This window comes from Chenopodium album, chromosome 7, assembly GCF_948465745.1.
Source record: "Chenopodium album chromosome 7, dcCheAlbu1.1, whole genome shotgun sequence".
In the NCBI taxonomy this organism is placed as follows: Eukaryota; Viridiplantae; Streptophyta; class Magnoliopsida; order Caryophyllales; family Amaranthaceae; genus Chenopodium; species Chenopodium album.
Window position 1 is genome coordinate 17,203,492 of NC_137840.1, and position 8,332 is coordinate 17,211,823.

Here is an 8,332-nt window from a genome sequence, read left to right on the forward strand (position 1 = left end):
TCAATTTTCTTTATCTTCCTTTTGTTTTGTTACAAATTTGATTTTCTATTTTGCATTAACCTACTTGCTAACCAATTTGAGCCTAATTTTCCCTTTCTTGTCTTAACCACATTACAAACCCAATGGCCTATGTTTACCAACCCTTTTAGTTAGTGAAGCATTGACATGCGAGGTTTGAGTTTTGAGAGTGTTGAAATTGAACAAGACATTTTGTGAATTGGTTTAAGTACGGTATTGAAAGTTGAGCTTGAAAAGAAAATGCAAATAAAAAAAAAAAGTTTGAGAAGAAAGATGCAATTCAAGAAAATCAAATGAAGTTTCAAGAAAAAGCCGTCCTTAGTTAAAAAAAAAAGGCAAGGACATCAAATAAGAGCTAAAAAAAAAAAAAGTAAATAAAAATAAAAATAAAAATAAATAAAAAAATTGAAAAAGAAACAAAAAAACACAAAAATATTTTAGTTTGGTTTCGTTTTCTTCCCTTGTTTAAGCATTGAGGACAATGCTTCGTTTAAGCTTGGGGGGAGTTACTTCGGTTTTGGTATATATTGTGTTAGTGTTGAATAAGCTTGGGGAAGATGGCATTATTGGTATTTTTGTTTGATATTTTGTGACTTCTTGAGTTTGTTTTTGAGAGCAGGCCACTCTTTTGCTTCACTTAGGAATTATCACAAAAATTTTCAAATTTTTACCCCGCCTTAACCCTTAGCATTACGTTACAACCCAATAAAAGACCCTTAGACTTTAGTGGGGTTAGGTCAAAGAATGGTGGAGGGAGATAGACTTCAAACCTATGGAGAGAGTATGCATAGTTGAGATGTCATGATTACCTTCTCAAAGTTTTTCATTTCTTTATCTTTTTCCGGTTCCTTTGTGGAATAATGAGAAGCTAGCTTAAGGGTTGATTTGAACCAAGTGGAGAGAACGCAGCCCGATCGGTTGAGGCTAGGGTGGATTGTGTCCCCATTAGTTCTCTATGCTTAGCATATGTTATGTTTCAATCAACCATTGACATCTTGGAACGTGCATACATTTGTTTATTTAGAAAGGTTTGCATTCATTTGTGCTTGTTCCTATCTCTTGTCCAAATATGAACTTTGTGTTTTCTTTCTCTTTTTATATTTCTTTTTCTTTTCTTTCTATTGCCTTGCCTTGGTTTTTGTTTAAAGTTGTGGGTTAAACTCTTAGGACACCCTTACGAGAGCACACTCGTCCTCTAAGGCGATCTAGGGGTTTAAAGGGCTTGTCTTTAGTTGCTAAGATTGACCGTGATTCCTACGAAAGTGAGTTAGTGTACATTCTTGTCTCCTTTAGTGTCTTAGATTTGCTTGAAAAATTCACTCTCCTTCTCCCGTGTATCATGTTAATTTGCTCGAGGACGAGCAAAAGGTTAGCTTGGGGGAGTTTGATAAGTGACTTTTATGCCACTTTTAGGGGTGTTTATTGAATACTTTTCCGGCTTATTTAAATAATTAAGCTCATTTTATCCTTTATTTCTATTATTTTCTTATTCTCGTCTTTTATTTTTTATTTGAGTATTTTGTAGTTTTTAGTTTAATTTTGTAATTTATTTATGTTTCTTATTCTCTTATGTTCTTAGTCTAAATTCTTGTTAATATTTTTCTTCTCGTTTTCCTCTTATTTTTCTTTTATTTTCAAGTTTATTTTCTTTATTTTATTTTATTTATTTTCTGTTGATTTTATTTAATTTCTTTTAGTTTTAGTATTTTACTTTACTTTATTTTATCTAAATTTTATTTTTATTTTGTTCTCGATCCTACCCTCGTGTTTGTTTTTGGTTGTAGGTGTTTTCGGATTCTTGGTCAAGTTTAAAAGTCATATTCGAGTTCAAGGTCCGAGGTTCGAGGCACAAAATTGAACTAAGCAAGCTGCTGCCCCAAACTGCTACTTGATGCTGGCCCATATCTTGCAGCCACGTAACCACGCACATCAACAACAACCACCAGCTCCACCACTGTTGTCCCCTTCACCACACCAGCTCCACCATTGCTGCCCCCTTCACCACACAAAACAGCAGCCACCACTCACCTCCAATACACCAACACCCCGCAACATCCCTCACATCACCACTCTCACAAGCCACGCAACCACTAACCAAACCAGCACCACTTACAACCAGAGCAGCACCGCGCCGCAACAACAACCCAGCCACACCGCTTCTCCCTCACGCAACCAACCATGCATTCCCTGTTCCAATTCGAACAGCAGCAACCTCACCAAACCACGACTCCAATCACCTTGGCGCACCAATTCCCGCCCACATCGCCCCATGTAATTCACCCGCATCTTCTCGCAACAACCAGCCCTTCACCCACAATAAACCACCAAACTCCTACCCAATTATCAACCACTTTCAGCCACGCAACTGAACCAACATCAACCCCTGCACCACCGTCAACAACCAGCAACAACCTGCAAATATTAATCCAATCACCAATTCGCACGAGCAAAATGCAATTCCAATTGGGTTCGAGCAAACCATTGAGAGTTCAGTCGAAGTACGAGTCAGAGACTTTCAAAGTTCTATAAATTGAAGAGGTGTGGTCGAACACACCCATGGTTCGACCGAACCAACCCCGTAGTTCGGCCGCACCAACCCATGGTTCGACCGAACCACTTCACGAGCCTCGCACATGATAATTAATGAGATCGAACAGTTGATATTGAAGGTGAAGGATAATGCTTGATGATTACCGTTGATGATTGTTATTGATGGTTGATGGAGGGTGATGATGCGTGGTGATGGTGATGAAGGAAATGAAAGCAGCCACGAAATGGTGGAATTTGTGGGTCTGGTGGGAATTTTGGGGATTTTGGGGTTTCTTTTTCCATTTCATTTTCATTTATTTTATTTTATTTTAGTTTTGTTTTTTTTTTAATTTAGTTTTAATTAGTTTTATTTATTTTTATTTTATTTTGTTGAACTTGTATTATAAATACCCCCCTTTGGGGTTATTTTCTCTTAACTTTTAATCAACATTATTTTACCTAGTATTAGATTAGTTTTAGTCTCTTTTATTTTTTCTCTTAGGGTTAGATTAGGATTTTCTCTCTCTAGTTTTGGAGTAGTTGTAGAGAGAAAAAGCTTGGATTTCCATGGAGTTTTTAAGAGGTTAAATAAGAAACTTTGTGGAACTTCTTCTCATCTATTCAATGAGCATTTTCTAACTTTCTCTCATCTTTATTTCTTTGCTTAATTCTTAGTTTTTGCTTTTTGTTTGTTGATTTGAGTAGATTAATTAGTTAGTTTGTTTAACCTTGTTTTTATTCTTATTTTACCTTGTTTTTCATGTCTTTCTTCATTATGTTAGCTTAGGTCTTGTTCTAGGGAATTGGATGAAGGTTATATTAATGAATTGAATGATTGATTGTGATTAGTATGAAATTGTTTCTTGATTATTGTGTATGGGTGATGCTTTTATGGATTAGAATCTTTCTAGCTAATCGATTCTATGCTCTTAATTGTGCTTTCAATCAATTGTGCGAGAGTGAGTTGGTTGAGAGCCCTAAATTCTTCCATACCTTTGCTAGGGTAGTTGCACGAGAGTGAATTAGTTTAGTAGGATAATTAACATGCTTAATTGTGCGAGAGTGAGTTAAATGTGTTGATGTTCCTAATCGAAGTCATTTTCATCTATTTGTTTGATGTTGTTTAATGCATCGATGTGATTGGATTCCACTTTCCCTAGTTTTAGTTATTTGCTCTTAGTAGTGTTTGGTTTAGTCTCTCTCTATCTCACAACCTTTCCTACTAGTCTAATTTGCACAAATTGATACACCGAGTCTTTGTGGTTCGACCCTTTACTTGTCGCTAACTAGTTTAGTGTAAGTTTAGGTATTATAAATTTCTAATTTGGTTAGGGTTAGTAGACCAACAACCTACTTCCACCTTCGATCAATAGACCTTAATCTTAGTCTTTTCATGTTTATAGAAGAAGGGCTTTTCTTTTTTGCATGCTTAATCAATATCTTCTCACTAGTGGTAGAACTAATGAGGGTCAAGCGATCATATCAACTGTTTTGGAGCTGATTGAATATGGGAGAAATCCAATGCCATTAATTGTTGGAGAGACTATTCTTAGTCGTGACGAATTAAAGAGGAATCCAAAAGCACCTTTTCGGGGCTCTCCAATTTTATTACAGGTAGAAAAATAATATTTTTAATTAAAGAAATCAGTAACATATTTTTGTATAGTAATAATAATTTATTTGCATTGAACATTTTTACAGATGTGGATAATGGAAAGACTAGAATTAATTAGTCCTCCAGACAACATGGAAAAGTACACTCCAAAGTGCTTTGTGAGAAGGAAGAAGCGCTTCTCTAACACTAGTACATAATTGAGTTTACGTAATACATGTTTGTAACACTTATTAAAGTGCAAAATTAATAGATTTATAAGTAACACTTTGGTAACATTTTTGTAGATTGTAACACTTAATGTAACACTTTTAAAATAAGTAACATTACAAAGTATCACTTTTCACATAGGTAACATTATAGAGTAACACTTTTAAATAGATAACATTTTATAGTAACACCTAAGAAGTGTTACCTTATTTTATAACATCCCTAACCTATAAAGCTCTAACATGGCATTACTCATCTTCTCATCTGCTAATTGATTAACTAAAATTAGTTTTGTTCGCTAATAAGGAAAACTATGTAAATTACCCTTGTTCCCTTTAGCCTTCTCTAAGGCCTTGTTCTTTGAGTTACTCTGCTCTACTCTGCCTTACTCTGCTCTACTGTGTTGAAATCTACTTTACTCTACTGAAAATCGCTCTGCTGATCTGCTCTGTTATGTTCTGTAGTGTGTGGAAGCCATGCTCTGCTCTTCTTTGCTCTGTTCTACTGAAATCTGCTCTGCCTAAAAGCTAAAAAAATTCGAGCCTAAGTTGTAAGTACTACAACTTTTTTTTTTTCTCTTTTTTTTTTTAATTGAAGGGAAAAGTATTACAACTCTACGAGTAATAAAATTCCTCAAAGTATTTAACTTTAAAAAAAGAAAAAAAAACTCTACAAGTGACAAAATAAAAACTTGTTTCAAAAAAAAAAAAAAAACAAAATAAAAACTTTACAGGTTTATATTGCTTGATTCTTTCTCCCACTTAGAAATGATGAACCCTAACATACCTCCAATTGATTGATCGAAACTCCCAAATTGATTGCTCGAATCTCCCAAACTGATTGCTCGAATCTTTTATTAATCGATTACTCATTTCTGCTTGATTCTCTTTTGCCTGAAGTGCTTCCAATTGATACGATAGAATTGCTGGATACAATTCTCTCTGCTGCTCAATTTTCATTTGAGTAATCGCCCAAATCGAAAGTTTCAGGTATCAATTTTATTATTGTATGTTGTGTTTTTGATAGAAGTGGAGAAATTGTGTGATAATTTGTTGAGTTCATGCGATTTGAAAGTCACTTTCATTTTTGCCATATCAATTTTGTAATTACTGATCGAATTTTTTCTTTTCGCTCGAATTTGCTGCAAGTTAGATATCGCTAATTTGTGATGTTTTTGTTAGATTCTTAATTATATGAGCTAATTTTGTTTATTGTCCTGATTTATGTTGAAATGCAGTTAATTGATTATTCCATAAAACTTTGAGTTAAATATTACTTTTTTTTTCCCGCTAATCCACAGTTTATAATTAACTTTGATGAATGATTATTGATATTTTTGAACTGATTTGCTTCTATTTGATTGTCTGAATGGATGGTTGAAAAGGATGGAAGGATTGAGGGGGTTAAGAAGAGGGTTTTTGTTGCTAGGTTTTGACTTGTTGATGTGTATATTTTGATATTCATTCTACTAAAACTAATGGTATAAATATTTATGAACAATTGGATAGAACTTAATTGGCAGACTATGTATTGATCCCTTGCCTTTAAGACAATCATGTTCGAAGTGCTGGGAGTATGATCAGGTATGCCGCATTGTGACAATTAGGTAATCAATTAAGATGCAAATAGGTCTGAACACTCTAGTCAATTTCAAAGAACTAACCTCACTCCTATAATACATTTGGTATAGCTTAGAATTTCTCCAATTTCAGAGACCCGCCAAAACTCTACTCACACATCCCAGTTTAAGCACTGATATAGTGACATATTAACTTGTAGATTGAAGTATACCCTGATAATTGCAAGCAAAAATCCTTTATGTATTCAGAGCCTTATATTATCTCCTGTATATGTTTGATAACAAGTACTCTATAGTAGAAGCTACTAAAATTATCTGACACCAAAACCCATCAAAAAAATAACTTTTGGCAAGACTTATGCTTCCGTGGCTGGGACTACATCTTCATCAGTTGTGTCAAGCAAAACTGTTTCTTTTGCTGGTTCAGTGCCATCTCCCACTACAGCCGCCTCTGTTGAATGTAGTAGTTTTTCTCTAAGCTTTGTTTTAAGCTCGTCTTTTTCTCTTACATTTTCAATGAGAAACTTTCTAACTGATCTTTCCCACGGAAATTATGGCAGTTGAATATCACCCTGATTATTTATTAGCTTATTCTTGACACCCAAACTTATGAGCTCTGCATCCCTACGTATCCCCTTGCCATAGCCCTTGCCATACTCGATTTAAAATTCAGTAGTTCTTAAAGGGGGGTGCATGCTTGTTCTTTAGGATTTTCACAAGGACCTGACTCCCGACAATCTGCAGAATGAAATAGTACATATAGTTAAGGGGATTCATACACTATTTCAAACGATATTTTTATTAGTTCTTAATGGTTATCCTACCCCTAATTCAATGATTCAATCACTTAAATGTTTCTGCATCCCCTAGCCAGATTTATTTTGCTAATATCTTTGAAGATAGCTAGGGTCAAGAGTCTACTAAAATTTGTTTACAACAATTAAAAAGTAATGAACTAGAATTAGCAATGTAAACTCTGATAACCAAGCTAATATTTCTAGGGGTCTGACACTCTAAAAATCTATTTGTGATCAATGATGTTCGTCAACTAACTGTCTTGTGTGTTCTTTGTAGGAATCAAGATCTAGATGGACATTATGAGAAAGCTAGACAAGCTAAGCAAGGATAGAACAAAATAGAATCAAAATGAGGGATTTGGGGGTTACATTCATGTTTTATACACTGAAATAGTCGATGAAGGGATCAAAATAAACATAAAAAAAAAGTAAGAAGGCGACTAAAGATTCCCACTGAAACAGTGGATGAAGGCATCGAAACAAAAAAAAAAAAAAGTAAGAAGGTGACTAAAGATACTGACGAGTATACACCCGATGAAAAGGGAGAATTGAACCACTCAAGTGAAGAGGATTAAAATCAGATAAGGAAAAACAGTGTAAACTTGAGGTCTCGTTAAAAAAAGGTCGTTCTTTTTTTTTTCTTTCTTTCTTTAATCCTGACATCTAAATTTTTTGAATCACAATTGTAAAAAAATCATGTAATACTTTCATTGTTTTTTAATGAATACTTTATAGCAAGAGATGACGCCATAAGAAGTGTGCATGCTTGCATATATGTATGTGGTTGATGTTTAGGTAGATACAGAAAAGAAGTTTTTTATCCCCAGGATTGAAAAGATTGGAGTTACCCGCTAAGCTTATTATTACTGCTGTTGCAGTCTCTTATTGTTAGCGTTGTTTTTCTGCTGCTGTCACTTACGGTTACTGCTGTTTTGCAGCTGCTACTGTTGTTTTTTTTGCTGTTGCTTCTGCTACTTTTTGGTGCTACTGCTGTTTTTTTGCTGCTACTGCTCTTTGTTACTGACTCTTGCTGGTGCTGTTTGCTGCCACTGCTTCCTGCCACTTTAATTTGCTGCTACATGATGTCTGCTCTGTTGCTGCTGCTGCAATTATTCTAGCATTTGTTTCCTTTAATTTTTTTTCACTTTTTTTTAGATAAAGATCGAAGTTAATTTTCTTTTTGTTTTGATTATCATCTTGTTTGGCCAAACATTAAAATTGGTGTGTATGGATTTTTTTTTGAAAGAATTATGAAATTATTTCAATTCAAATTATTATCTATCATATATGTTAGTTTCTCATTCTTTATTGTTAATTTTATTTTATATTTAATAATAATAATAATAATAATAATAATAATATTAATAATAATAATAATAATAATAATAATAATAATAATAATAATAATAATAAATGTTACCTATTAATGAATAAGTGATACATAATGTCAAATACAGTGCTTACTATATGTCAAAAGATGATCGAAAAATGTTACCTTATAATAAACAAAACTGTTACATTAGTTTAAAAAGTGATACATAATGTCGGATAAAGTGATACTATATGATTGAAAAATGTTACTAAAGA

General features: G+C 33.8%; 1 long non-coding RNA gene across 2 annotated transcripts; it reads left to right on the top strand.

The window, feature by feature from the left end:
- The first annotated feature begins 5,095 nt into the window (after positions 1-5,095).
- On the top strand, positions 5,096-8,047 carry LOC145640958 (uncharacterized). Of its 2 annotated transcripts, XR_014115038.1 has the most exons (3): positions 5,096-5,358; positions 7,023-7,368; positions 7,684-8,047. It is a non-coding gene; the product is annotated as an uncharacterized LOC145640958 (long non-coding RNA). The 2 variants fall into 2 exon arrangements; XR_014115037.1 differs by lacking the exon at positions 7,684-8,047 and having other exon boundaries at positions 7,023-7,565.
- Positions 8,048-8,332: the final 285 nt, after the last annotated feature.